Here is a 15458-nt window from a genome sequence, read left to right on the forward strand (position 1 = left end):
ATATCAAGACTAGAAAAAGAAAGGGTAAGAAGAGGAAAGCAGCCCCCAGGATAAGAAAGAAAGTGGTTGAGGCTCAAGAAGAACTAGCTACTCAAAAAGGAGCATAGTGAGAGCTAGAACAAGCTCAACAATGACAACACCAAGGGAAATAACAATAGGAACCACCAAATAGGAATTAGTTTGACCATCCCAAGCCTTAAAAGAAGAAGCCTCCCTGTCAGTTCCCAAGAGATCCCAAATAGAAATGATGGTGGTAGGAATAAAAGGAGGCAATTAAAGAAGAAGAGAATTCCCTCTCTTTAGGTGCCAACAACTATCCCTTAAGTGGAGGGTAAGGAAGAAGGGGAACACATTGAGTTTGTTCCTTTGAAAAAATAACTTGCTTGGCTACTGCAACCAAAGGTGATAGAAGGAGAATATCTACTCAAATACCTCCATCTATACCTAGGGAGCCCATCCATTTTGAGACCACAAAAGATGAGCAACAAAAATGGATAGAGGAAATGGAAAGTGAGGTAGCATACATTTTTGACCTCTTAGATATTGATTTTATGCTCATAGGCATTGAGATAGTAGGGGAGAAAATAAGGGATACTCCCAAGAATGATTCCTTAAGAGAGGATTGGAATCAATTGCCTCCTCTATCTCAAGGACCTCTTATTATTCTTATACCACCAATATAGGACATGTCAGTAATAATGGATAAAGTGTTAGTAGCTCCACCTCATCTAACAATACAAGCAGAAAAAGAAAGTCATAATACAGACAAAGGAGAATATGAACAATTTCATTTTGTTGAAGTATATAAAGAAGGAGAAATATTAGAAGAAAGGAAACAAGTTCCTCAAGATATAGAGGCTAGATTCTTAGCATAAAGTAACACAAAAAATCCTTCTAAAGATCTCCCTCGACACAAGAAGACTCCAAAGAGGAGTGATAAGGGAAAGAATCCTATTTCAAAACCAACTTCTTCAATAGAATACTTGTCACTAATGGGGACTACAACATCTTGGTTGAAGAAGGAGGTCATGATTAGGAAAAAGCAGTAGATGGAACTAATCAAAGAGGAGGAATTAAAAAAGGAATAAAGAAGCCTAAGACACCTAAGGGTGATGCTAGAACACTTGCCTTCATTACGAAGAATAAAAATCAGGACCTTCTAGGATACATCACATTTCACCTCCTCATGTTGACACCAAATAATTGACTCCAAAGGATTACCAGATGAAGGAGGTTATATTAGTAAATCCCAAGGTGGATACGACAAAGGTCTTGATTACTATAGGCCTCAAAAAAAAATATAAACATATGGATAGAGAAGAGTCAGAGCTAATAATGCTATGGAAGTAGAATGAGCTATTCAGAGGATACCTTAATGAATTGGTGGGACTGATGAACTTGGCTAATCTTGAGATCATTCTTTGAGGCTCACTAGGTAGGAAGCAAGAAAGACTACAAATGGATTCATTTTTGGATGCTTGTCTGCAATGGCATCACAATTTTGAGGAGAGGGGAGTACAAATAATACAGGGTAATTTGAACCTATTGAACAACATCTAGATGAACATCGACATTTTTTTTTCCATTATAAACCAAGATTTTGGGCTAATGGATGAAGTGTGTACTTGGGACAATGATTTGTAGGCACTCAGATCTATCAAAGTATAAAGGTATTAGATGTTGATGGAGATATACTTAGTAGAGGAGTTAGATAAATTAGATGATTTGATTGAAAATATATCTTTGGGGAATAAAGTTTTGGATGGATTACATGAAGTTATTCAATAGATTAAGAAGAAAGCTCCAGAGTAATTTTTGGAAGTGAATAAGTACTATAATACCACTATCCTTGAGATTTTTTAAGATAATTTGAAGAACAAGCTATCCTTAGTGCTAAAAGTGGTTCAAAAGTTTAGAGATACATTTGAAAATTCTTTGTTAGAATATGATATAAGACAAGCATTTAAATTTGAAAAAGCAATGTTGGAACTAGGTACCAAACTTGAGGATTTTGTGGGTACGAGAATAGAAGTAAGAAACTATCCACAAGTAGTTAAAAATAAGTATGATTCATTGGATTTACTAAGAAAAAATGAAGTGGCAGAGATAATAGAGAAGTTGAAAAGAAAACATTCAGACATCACTTTGGTATAATTTGGAAGAAAACTCAAATGCTGGAAATTCATTTTTGACCGTTAGAAGAATTTTTGGATTTTGGTTCCTATCACCAAAGTGCACATGTGTGCTTTTTCTGAAAGGTGCGCTGACAGTTTTAAAGAACAAGAAATATGCAAGTAGTTAACTTCTAGTTTCTATTTTAGAGAGTTACATGCATTAGAAACACATTATTATGGGGGGGGGGGTGTGGGGTGTTGAATCAATTATCCAAGGTCTAGATGTATAAATAAAACTTTTCATAGCTTAGTAAACCCATAAAATTTTGATACCCATGAATGCAACTTATAGGATTATGCAATCACCAAAACTTGAATGTTATTATCAAATCAACTTATAGAAATATAAAGCATGAAACATAACATATTCATCAATGCACTTGACACAATGATTTATGTGGAAACCCAATTTGGAAAAAACCTAGCAGTAACATGCTACTTCTTTTCACACTTCAGAAGTGATGCCCTATGAAAGGCCGACCCTGTTAAAGGTTATAATACACACTATTAAATGTGACTTGGTTAAGTGATTTCAACAACCTTATTAGAAGTGAGCCTTGTTAGAGGACTTTAGGCTATTCACTTGGAAGGCCACCTAGTTAAATGATTTATAAATTATTGTTAGGTCAACCTTAATCCAAAGGATAAACCTTAGACTAATACAATTGTTAGAGAGTAAAAGCATAGCTTTGATCTAATACAACTTACAAATTTTCTTAGAGATTACAGATCTCTATTCAGTAATCAATTCTATTTGGCCTTCATATTTTGTAGCTTTGACAACTTGTTCACCCTTCAAGCATTCATCTCCTTAAGCCTTCTTTCTTAACATGCCATTGTAGATTCTTCTCTTGGATCACTTGATCAAGAAAAACCCTTAACTCCTTGTCTTCCTTAGGTTCTTGCACATGAAATTTTTTTCTTCATGACCAAACATTCCTATAAATAGGAAATTAGGACATTTTCTTGCTCATTTTCCATCATCAAATTTTTTTGTTTGGATGGATTAGGTAGGATAAAATGTATCTACCCCATATCTTGTATCTCTTCTAGAAACTTCTCATAGAATCCATTTGAATTCACCTCAAAAATGGTTTACATCAAGTTTTGTGCTACCAGTTGATCAACCTTATCTTTCTCCTAGTTCACAAGTTTCAAGAAAATAAACATGTTATCTTAGATTTGGCAAATCTTCATTCTTCAATATAATGTAGCGATTCGGCATTATCAACCTTGTGATGCTTGGCACATACTGCATTACTTGACATCAACTAAAGTTTATTGATGATCAACATCAACTAAACTTTACTTAGCATCAACTATCTTGCTTGGCATCCACTAGAATTTTCTCTTACTTGGCTCCAATTGAATTTCTACTTGGCTTACATGGACTTTTCTTGACACCTACTATCGACTCGGTCAAGCTTGCTAGACAAACTTTGTGTAACTTGTTATTCTAGACTTTCTTAGTGTAGTCAACATTTTTAACCTTAAGTAAATTATCAATACATCATGTCAGCATTGTCTTAACTGATCCTTTTACTTCATTGCATAATCATAACTCAACCTTTCCCTGTAGGTACTTTTGTTACCTCTTATTGATTAAATCCACTTCATCAATCAACTAAGTGATAGTATTTGAATCTTATAAGTAGTTGTCTTACCAACAAATAGTAGATTTGACATTAGTGACAAAACAATGATTGAAACACACAATCTTCTTCAACAATCTCCGTCTTTCAAAAATCTCCCTCGTAGGCATTAATGGCAAACCAAACTAATCAACCAAGTCCACCAAATGATGAAAATCTTGTTCAACCAATCTTACTGGGTTAAAATAGTAAGACAATACCAAAAAAAAAACTTGTATCAAAATTTCTTCTTCTATTGGCAACTTCCATCTTCTGATTAGGTTAAAAAACTCTTTTCTTATAAATCTAGCTATGTTCTTGTATCTTCCTCTTGCTAGGTAGAACAGGATTTCTCCCTCTTTCTTACATACATGTGTCTTCTTCTAATCAGCAACATCAACAATTATCTAATCTCCAAGTTCAGTAGCTTCTCCAACTTCTTTGAAAATAATCTCTTGTACTTTCTCCCTTAGTATTTATAATGAATATCTCCTCTATGATTATACATTCTAGATCTCTAATCAATATCTCCTTTCTCTATTCTGATCAGTAAATCTCTCCTTTTGATAATGATTAGTTCAATGCACTTTCTCCCTCTCTAATAACAATGCTAAAGACATATACCAAAAACTTGTCATCTTAAAATATGCAGATATAAGGTTTTTTAGTTTCTTCAACTTCTCCCTTTGTCACCTTTCTTGTGACTGATTTGAAGTTTTAGCTCTATGATTATGTTAGGTAGGTCCTAAAGTAAGATCCTCTACATCAATGTGTAATAGATGAATATCAGCTTTTTTGATGTAGGGCACTCCTCTTGTTGCTTAGATAGCCTTTGATAGGGGTATCACCCCTAATTTACCTCTTAGATACTCATGATAATCCTTAGGTAATGGTTTTGCAAAGATATCAACAATTTTCTCCTTTGAGTTAACATATTCCATCTTCACCTCTTTGTCTTGAACTAACTCTCTCAAGTAATGATACTTGATTGTAATGTGCTTTGTCTTTGTGTGCATCACTAGATTCTTTGATATATTGATAGCACTTGTATTATCACAATAAAGTATCACTAGTTCTATGATTTCTTCCTTTATTCCTTTGAGTAGTTGTTTGATCCATACAATGTTTGTGTAGTTTCTAGTAGCAACATCATATTCAGCTTCAACAATAAATTGTGAAGTACAACTTTGTTTCTTGCTAGTCCACGCAACTAGTCTCTTGCCTAAGAAAAATGCTCCTCCACTAGTGTTCTTTCTATCATCAATGTTTCCATCACAATCAACATTAGTGTAGGCTTTCAATTAAAACTTTTCATTCTTCTTGTAGAATAGACCAAACTCTTATATTCCTTTTAGATATCCAATTATTCTCTTCACAACCATTAAATGATTCTCTCTAGGATTAACAAACAATCTTGCAACTATCCCTACAGATAATACAATATCAAATCTACTATGTAGTACATATTGTAATTTTCTAATCATAGACCTATATAATGTTTGATTCACCTCACTAGAATCATCATTCTTTGACAACTTGTGTCTTGTCACCATAGGTGTACTTACTAGTTTAGAATCCTATAATTCAAAAGTTTTTAATATTTCTTTGATATAATTTGACTGATTGATGTATATTGTTGGAAATATAGATGAAGTAACTGAGATGGGAGGGGTGAATTAGTTACCACAAAAACAATTCCAAAAATCTCTTAGATGTCTATAATGCTTACTTACTACTGATACTTGGTAAATAGTGCAGGAATACTGTAACTCGGTAAGTTAACTAGTTACTAATCATTTAACATTCATAATTATTAATATGCATGAAAAGGTTAACTAAATGAACACAAGAGACACCAGATTTAATGTGGAAACCCAATATGGAAAAAACCATCAAGTAACTAGTCACCAATTTTCACTCTTCTGAAGTGAGCCCTATTAGGAGACAACCCTATTAAAGGTTACAATACACACTGTTAGGTGTGACCTTGTTAGAGCATTTAATCACCCTATTACGAGTGGCCTGGTTAGAGGTCTTTAGAACAATTCAACTAAACTGTCACATTGTTAGAGAATTTACAAAATGGCTGTTAAACCAACTCTATAAAGAGATCCTAGATTCACTATTACAACAATTAGAAAGCAACAATGAAATGACCTGAATGATATGCAACTTATCTTTTGCTAATTACAAATCTATGTTTTGCTTTACTAGATCCTTACTAATTGAATACAACTTTGCAGCTCCTCCAGGATATCTAATCCTTCATCAAAATTTGCTCATTCCATCCTCATCCATATATTCATACACACACACTTTTATTCCACAACTTAAACATCTATATATATACCTTTCAGATTATCAAGTTAGCTCAAATATAAGTTACAACAACTAAAAAAATCATTACATCAGTTGGCTACAGTTATTGCACAATATTGAGCTTAATATCAAAAAAATAAAATCTTTTGATGGCCGACCCAGCTCGGTAACCATTGCTCTAGAATGGTTTTCTAGTGTTAACCAAGTGAAGCTTGGTAAACATTACAAACCTTGCAAAAATCCTTTGGAGACCGAGTGAACTTGGTTAGCACTGACCTTCCTTTGCTGACCTTGTGAGCTCGATAGAAGTTAACTTTCTACCATATTTCCTTTAATGACCAAGTGAGCTCGGTAGACATTAACTTTTCTTCATTAACCTTGGGAGCTTGATTAGCACTAACTTTCTATTAAAAAATCCTTTGATGCCCAAGTGATCTCGGTAGACATTAATTTTCTTTGTTAACCTTGGGAGCTCGGTTAACACTAACTTTCTACTAAAAAATCCTTTGATGCCTGAGTGATCTCAGTAGACATTAAATTTTCTTTGTTAACCATGGGAGCTCAGTTAACACTAACTTTTTGCTACAAAATCCTTTGATGCCTGAGTGATCTTGGTAGACATTGTAAATTTCTTTGTTGATCATCTGAGCTCGGTAGAATCTGTTTGATGACTTATATGACATTTGTGTAACATCAAAGACAATACTCAATTAATAATTGTATCCAACAATCTCCCTCTTTGGCATTGATGGCAACACAACGTGTCATAGCAGAATGAAATTTGAAAACAAGTCTAACAAGTCTTTTTCTATCAGAACAACTTTTTCTTAGCAAACTTTTCCTCTTTTAGTAATCTCCCTTTGTGAAGGAATTACATAGCAAACTCTTTCTCTCAAACAAATTTCAGAAAGATATGATGGTAAAACTCTCCCTCTTTGACAACACATGCCAAAGACAACACAACTCAAATGAATTTTAATGTACCTTTAGTACTAATTCATATGCAATATTTTTTGATTATGCTACATCAACTAATAGATCTTCAACTTGGTATGCGTTGATGCATCACTAAAACTTCATTTTAGTGAACTTCAGATAGGGGAGTGACCCCTAACTTACCTCTTAGATACAAGAATGCATCCTTAGGTAATGGCTTTATGAATATGTCAGCAATTTGTTCCTTTGTATGGACATATTCCAATCTGATCTCCTTATCTTGCACCAATTCTCTAACAAAATGATATTTTATTGCAATGTGCTTGGTTTTGGAATGCATCACTAGATTCTTAGATATGTTGATTGCACTTGTATTATCACTGAACATAACAACTGGTTCTTTGATTTCCACCTTCATTCCTTCCAACAACTATTTAAACCAAACAATATTAGAATAGTTTACTATTGCAGCAACATACTCTACCTCTACTATAGATTGGGATGTACAATTCTGCTTTTTGCTTATCAAAGAAACCAACCTCTTTCAAAGAAAGAATGCTCTTCCACTTGTACTTTTTCTATCATCAAGGTTTCTTGCCCAATCAGCATTAGTAAACACTTTCAAATCTAGATTACCTCCAAATTTGTACCATAAACCATAATCTTCAGTTCCTTTCAAATATCTCATTATTCTTTTGGTTGCCATCATGTGATTTTCTCTTGGTTTTGCTGAAAATATTGCTACAATACCAACTGCAAGGGTAATATCTGGCCTAGTATGAACTATATACTGCAACTGTCCAATCATAGATCTATACAAGGTTTGATCTACTTCTTTTGATTCATCTTCCTTGGTAAGTTTTAATCTAGTACACATAAGAGTCCCAAATGGTTTACAATCTTCCATACCAAACTTTTTCAATATCTCCTTGATGTATTTTGATTGAGTGATGTAGATACCATTTTTATTCAGCTGAATTTGAAGGCCAACAAGAATTTGATCTCACCAAACATAGACATTTCATATTCCTTGTTCATTTTCTCTAAAAATTCTTTGCAAAGATCATCATTCCCTATGAAAATAGTATCATCTACAAATATTTCTACCAAGACAATCTTATCATCTGGTCCTTCCTTTATCTACAAGCTACTGTTATCATTAGTTCTTTGAAAACCAATCTGAATAATATAGTTATGTAATCTTTCATACCATGCTCTAGGGGCTTGTTTTAGACCATACAATGCCTTGTGTAATTTTCATACCATGTTTCTTTTATCTAGATCAACAAAACCTTCAACTTGTTCAATGTAAACCTCTTCATCTAGTATACCATTGAGGAATGTTGACTTGACATCCATCTGATAAACTTTGAATCCTTTGTGAGTAGCATATGCAAGTAAGGTTCTAACTCCTTCCAATCTTACAACATAAGTAAAAGTTTTTCCATAGTCTATTCCTTCTTCTTGAGCATATCCTTTGCATACTAGTCTAGCTTTGTTTCTTGATATCTTACCATCTTTAGTCAACTTGTTTCTAAATATCCACTTAGTTCCAATCACATTTTTATCTTTAGGCCTAGGTACAAGAGTCCATGTCTTGTTTTTCTCTATCTTCTCTATCTCTTAATTTGTAGCCTCAATCCAACTATCATTTCCCAATGCATCTTTGATATTTATAGGTTCAAAATCAGCAAGTAAACAAATACCTTTCAACTTATTTCTTGTCATGGTTCCTTCAGATTTATCTCCAATGATCTAATCTATTGAATGGTGTCTCCTGACATATTTTGCTAATAAAGGTTCTTTTCCTTTTGAATGAATTTCATTGTTATCCTTTTGCATTTCAACTTCAGGTTCTGGCTGTTCTAGCTCAATAGATATTGGCTCAGGTCCTTCAGACTCAGTAGACACTTACTCGATAGCATCTTGATGGAGGAGCATCTAGAGGTATAAGGGCAATCCTGTGTCACCCAAAAAAAATGTACTTAGACTTAGTTTCTATTTCATGTCTTTACATTTTTGGATACCCATTTGGGTCAAATAAAGGTTCAACTCTCACAGTTCAACTATCAGTGTGCTAGAAAATCCTAAAAAAATAGGAGCATGCAATTTGGCCATCATTTTGGTGACCTAGATGGTGTGAATTGGCTAGATGAATGTAAATGTGATTTAGAGCATTCTGGAAAAAGAATCAGGTCAAAAGGCCCCATGGTTTGAAAGTTATTGCAGTTTTTTAAGTTTTGGAGACCTCCTAAGAATGCTTCAAAGTTAGGTTAGGGGCATTAAATGACCTCAAAAAGGGTTAGAAAATGGGGGATGAGAAAAGCTTGTCCATAGGGCTATAGAGCACTTCGACATCTTTCCAAAAATGTAAACGGTTTGTCAATCAGAGCTACAGTTCAAAAGTCATGCCTCCCGAAAGTTCGGGTACCGTTTCTAGATTCTTCTAGATTTGCACCGACTTCTAACGCAACTTCTGGAACCTTCTATTTGGTTGGTGGATGCCTACTAGCACTTTCTAGAATGTACTCCTAGTCCTTAACCCTCTGGGGTCTATTTAAGGAGATTTCTAGCATTGTAAAAGACAGTTCGGAGTGGAGTTTGAGAGGAGGTACTGAAAGGAGAAATTATCTCCAGATTTATGCTATTGTAAGCCCTTAGGGCATGTTCTAAAGTTTATTTTCTCTGTACTATTTGTAATAGCTTATTTTCTCAGTTAATATAATTTTCCCTTTCTGTTGTGTCCATTTTGTTCTTGGGTTGTGTCCTCATCAAGTGGTATTAGAGCTAGTTTTCTTGAGTGTGTAGACAGAACACTGACTGTGAGGCAGTTTGCACTAGCACTGTGTGGTTTTGGGTTTGAGTTAAGAAGATGCCTCCATGAAGAGAACGTGGTGGAAGGGCTAGAGCTATTAATCCTAAGGAGGTTAGAGTGCTCCAAAGGCAGGTACAAGCATTGCAAGAGGAGCTCCATAGAGGAGCAAATGTTGCCGCAGGTGATGACAGTGAGGATGACAATGAAGAAGAAGAAATGGGACTAGAAGGGGAACTTGATGGGGAAGTTCTGAATCCTATAGACGAAAGACTTTTTAGGGCCATTACTAAGTTTGGAAAAAGACTTACAATTGAAGTGGGTGTATTTTCAGGAAATCTGAAACCAGATGAGTTGATCGATTGGATCAATGAACTGGAGGAATACTTTGAGTATGAGGATATCAGGGACCTAGATAGGGTTAAGTTTGCAAAGGCCAAATTGAAAGGCCATGCCAAAATCTAGTGGCAAGAGGTTCAATTGGAAAGAAACAGAAGAGGAAAGGAGAAGATCACAAGATGGGATTGCATGGTGGACAAATTGAAGAAGCAGTTCATTCCTGTGGACTATGAGCTTGATCTGTTTAAGAAGATGCATGGGTTAAAGCAAGCAGGAAGATCAATCCAAGAATATACAGAGGAGTTTTACCAACTCTTGATTAGAGTAGGGCATGCAGAAGCAAATAAGGAGAAGGTTGCTCGTTATATCAATGGGTTGCAACCTAGCATCTAGGAGGAATTAAGTCTGGTAAGAATGACCAGTGTTGAAGAGGCATACTAGTTTGCCCTACGAGTTGAAGAGAAGTTGAATAAAAGGTTTGAAGGAAGACAAAGAGGGCGTGATCAAGGAGGAAGGGGAAGTGGTAGATCATCTGGAGGCCGCAATGAAACCCAAAAGAAAAATGAAGATGTGGGTACTAGCAGGAACTAGAGGAATGAGGGTTTCAACCGCTCCCATGATCAAGACTTTAGAAATCAGAGAGGAAGAGGTAGAGGAAATGGACAAGGAAGAGGAGGCTTCCATGGTACCTATTTCCATTGCAATGAAGAAGGTCATCATTCCTTTGAATGCCCTCAACGACAATGAAGGACAGATAGGAGAGTTGAGGGCCAAGCTAGGGTTCATCATGTGGATGAGGATGCACAATCATCACATTTAGAGGATGCAGAAAGAGGAGAGACCTTGGTAAATGAAAGTGTCCTACTAAGTGGTGAGATTGAACCAGGACAATGGAGGAGTTTGTTCCGTACCAGATGCAAGTGTGAGGATAAATGTTGTGACGTGATCATTGATGGTAGTAGCACTGATAACTTGGTATCAGAAGAGATGGTCTCTAAGTTGAAGCTCAAGAGGGAGAAACATCCACAACCCTATCAGATTGCTTGGGTAAAAGATGATCATAAGGTCCTAGTAAGTGAAAAATGTTTAGTAAAATTCGAAATTGGGAGTTACCATGATGAAGTTCTCTGTGATGTTATTTTGATGGATGTTTTCCATCTATTGTTGGGTAGACCATGGCAGTTTGATAGACATGCAGTGCATGATGGACATGCAAACACATACTCTCTCACAAAGGATGGAGTTCACCATAAATTGAAGCCCATGAAAAAGGAAGATGAAAAGGTATGTAGCAATGCTAGGATTTGTCTTGTTGATGGAAGGAAGTTTTTAGATGGCATGAAACATCAGCATATGTGCTATGCTTTGATTCCTACAAAAGATAAAGAAGGTAGTAGTGAAATACCATTTGAAGTTTCAAATTTACTAGGGGAGTTTGGAGATATTATCTCTGATAATTTTCCAGATGGATTGCCACAAGTAAGGCAAATCAGTCATCAGATAGATCTGATTCCAGGAGCTAGTTTCCCTAACAAGGCTGCCCACAAGATGACTCCTACTGAAACAGAGGAGCTAAATAGACAGGTTTAGGAGTTGTTGAGAAAGAACTTGATTCGAGAGAGCCTGAGTCCATGTGCAGTACCTGCAGTACTCGCACCAAAGAAGGATGGAGAATGGAGGATGTGTACAGATTCTCAAGCTATAAATAGGATCACCATCAAGTACTGGGGTCCTTTGCCAAGGATGGATGATATTATGGACTGCTTGAGTGGAGCTCAGTACTTCACAAAGATAGATTTGAAGAGTGGTTATCACCAAACATGGATTCGAGAAGGAGATGAGTAGAAAAAAACCTTCAAGACCAAGGAGGGTCTTTATGAGTGGTTAGTCATGCCCTTTGGATTGATGAATGCCCCAAGCACCTTCATGCGGCTCATGAATGAGGTACTTAAGAAGTTCTAGAAAAAATTTGTTATTGTCTATTTGGATGATATTTTCATTTTCAGCAAGACTTTGGAAGAACATTTACTGCATATTCGTAGTGTCCTTGAAAGGCTAAGGGAAGATAAACTATTAATTAATCTGAAGAAGTGTAACTTTGCAAAAAGGGAGTTAGTCTATTTGGGGTTTGTTATATCACCTGAAGGTCTCAAAATGGATCCGAAGAAGGTAAAAGCCATCTTGGAATGGCCTACTCCAAGGTCTGCTACTGAGGTAAGATCATTTCATGGTCTGGTTAGTTTTTACAGGAAGTTTATTAAGAATTTCAGTGGCATATGTGCACCCCTAACTGATACAATAAGAGGGGATAGAACAGAGTTCAAATGGACTGCAGCAGCTGCGAGAAGTTTTGAATTGCTGAAGAAGAAGGTGACAGAATAGCCTATGTTGGCACTTCCAAATTTTATAAAGGTTTTCCAAGTGGATTGTGATGCCAGTGGCAATGCTATTGGGGCTGTATTAAGCCAAGAAGGTAAGCCTATTGCATGTTTTGCTAAAAAATTGAATGATGCAAAGAAGAAGTATTATGTTTATGATCAAGAGTTGTATGCAATAGTTTAGGCCTTAAAGAAATGGAGGCATTATTTATTGCCAAAGGAATTTCTTTTGTATACTGATCATCAGGCATTACAGTACCTAAATAGCCAAGGTAAATTGAATCAGAGGCATATGAAGTGGGTAGAGTTCTTGCAGAGTTATACCTTTGTGTTGAAGCATAGAAGTGGAAAATCTAACAGGGTTGCAGATGCACTAAGTAGGAGACAGTTGTTGCTTACAGTAATGCAGGTTGAAGTAGTTGGGTTTGATGAACTCAAAAATTTGTACCCTGAGGATGTTGATTTTGCTAAAGCATGGAAAGCTTGTAAAGAACCTGTTGCTATAGATAGAACCAAGTGGTTAGACTATTTGATTCAGGATGGCATGTTGTTCAAGGGTAGTCAATTGTGCATTCCACGGAGTTCCATGAGAGAAAATTTGATTAAGGAGAAACATAGTGGAGGGATGGCAGGACATTTTGGTCGAGATAAGACCATTGCCATTCTTAGAGAACATTATTTTTGGCCTCAAATTTCATAGGATGTGAAGAAGTTTTTACAGAGTTGCCAAGTTTGTCAAGTTGCCAAGGGGTTTAGTCACAATACTGGCCTATATCAGCCATTGCCTATTCCATCAAGGCCATGGGAGGACATAAGTATGGATTTTGTTCTTGGATTGCCAAGGACACAAAGGGGTAATGACTCAGTATTCGTGGTGGTTGATAGGTTCTCCAAAATGGCACATTTCATTCCATGCCACAAAACTCATGATGCTGTCCATATTGTAGACTTGTTTTTCAAAGAGGTGGTAAGACTACATGGTCTTCGAAGGAGTATAGTTTCTGACAGAGATACTAAATTTGTGGGGTACTTCTAGAGGACATTGTGGAAAAAGTTGAGAACAGACTTGAAATTCAGTTCCACACATCACCCACAAACTGATGGCCAAACAGAAGTGGTAAACAGGAGTTTGGGCAATTTGCTGAGATGTTTAGTTGGGGATAAGCCTAAGGGATGGGATTTGATTCTACCACAGGCAGAGTTTTCTTATAATAACTCTGTAAATAGGAGTATTGGAAAATCACCATTCCAAATTGTATATGGGAATAGTCCAAGGATTGCACCAGAATTGAGGAAGATAGAACAAGGGGAGAGGACAAGTGCTGAAGCTGAGGAATTTGCTGAACATATTAAGCATCTACATGAGTAGGTTCAAGCACACATTACCAAGATGAATCAAGAGTATAAAGCTAGGGCTGATCAAAGGAGAAGACATAAGGAATTCCAAGTAGGGGATCTAGTCATGGTGCACTTACGAAAATAAATATTTCCAGTTGGTACTTACAACAAGCTAAAAATGAAGAAATTTAGCCCCTGCAAAGTTTTGAAGAAACATGACTCAGGAAATGCATATGAGGTGGAGTTGCCAGATGGTATTCACATTCCTCCCATTTTCAACATTGTAGATTTAACAGAGTATCATGATGATGGTGCAGATGAGGAGCTGGTGTTAGAGCCATGTCCAATTCTTGCTTTTAAGAAGGAGGAGATAGAAGACATTCTAGATCATTGTGTGGGTAGGAGTACCAAAAACAGGCAGTATGAAGAGTATTTGGTCAAATGGAAAGGATGGCCGATCGAGGACTCAACTTGGATTTTAGCAACTGAGGTTTCCCATTTGGGAATTCCTCTACCATCCATAAAGTGACAGGGTCACTTTTCAATCTACCCTAGGTGTCTGATGCAGGAGCATCCAGAGGTATAAGGGCAATCCTATGTCACCCAAAAAAATGTACTTAGACTTAGTTTATGTTTCACGTCTTTACATTTTTGGATACCCATTTGGGTCAAATAAAGGTTCCAACTCTCACAGTTCAACTATCAGTGTGCTAGAAAATCCGAAAAAAATAGGAGCATGCAATTTGGCCATCATTTTGGTGACCTAGAAGGTGTGAATTGGCTATATGAATGTAAATGTGATTTAGAGCATTTTAGAAAAAGAATTAGGTCAAAAGGCCCCACGATTTGAAAGTTATTGCAATTTTTCAAGTTTTGGAGACCTCCTAAGAATGCTTCAAAGTTAGGTTAGGGGCATTAAATGACCTCAAAAAGGGCCAAAAAATGGGGTATGAGTGAAGCTTTTCCATAGGGCTATAGATCACTTTGAGAGCTTTCCGAAAATGTAAACAGTTCGTCAATCAGAGCTACGGTTCAAAAGTTATGCCTCTCGAAAGTTTGGGTACCGTTTCTGGATTCTTCTAGATTTGCACCGACTTCTAACATAGCTTCTAGAACCTTCTATTTGGTCAATGGATGCCTACTAGTACTTTCTAGAATGTACTCCTAGTCCTTAACCCTCTGGGGTCTATTTAAGGAGATTTCTGGCATTGTAAAATGCAGTTCGGAGTGGAGTTTGAGAGGAGGTACTGAAAGGATAAATTATCTCCAGATTTATGCTATTGTAAGCCCTTAGGGCATGTTCTAAAGTTTATTTTCTTTGTACTATTTGTAATAGCTTATTTTCTTAGTTAATATAATTTTCCCTTTCTATTGTGTCCATTTTGTTCTTGGGTTGTGTCCCCATCACATCTGAATGTAACTCGTGTTGTTGTAGCTTAGTTTGAACTTCTTGTAACTCGATTACTGATGACTTGGGAGTAGAAGATTCCTGATTGATTGGTACTGTATAAGGTTCAATGAAAACAAACCT

This window comes from Cupressus sempervirens, chromosome 2, assembly GCF_028749045.1.
Source record: "Cupressus sempervirens isolate cs-2001-9-10 chromosome 2, ASM2874904v1, whole genome shotgun sequence".
Lineage (NCBI taxonomy): Eukaryota > Viridiplantae > Streptophyta > Pinopsida > Cupressales > Cupressaceae > Cupressus > Cupressus sempervirens.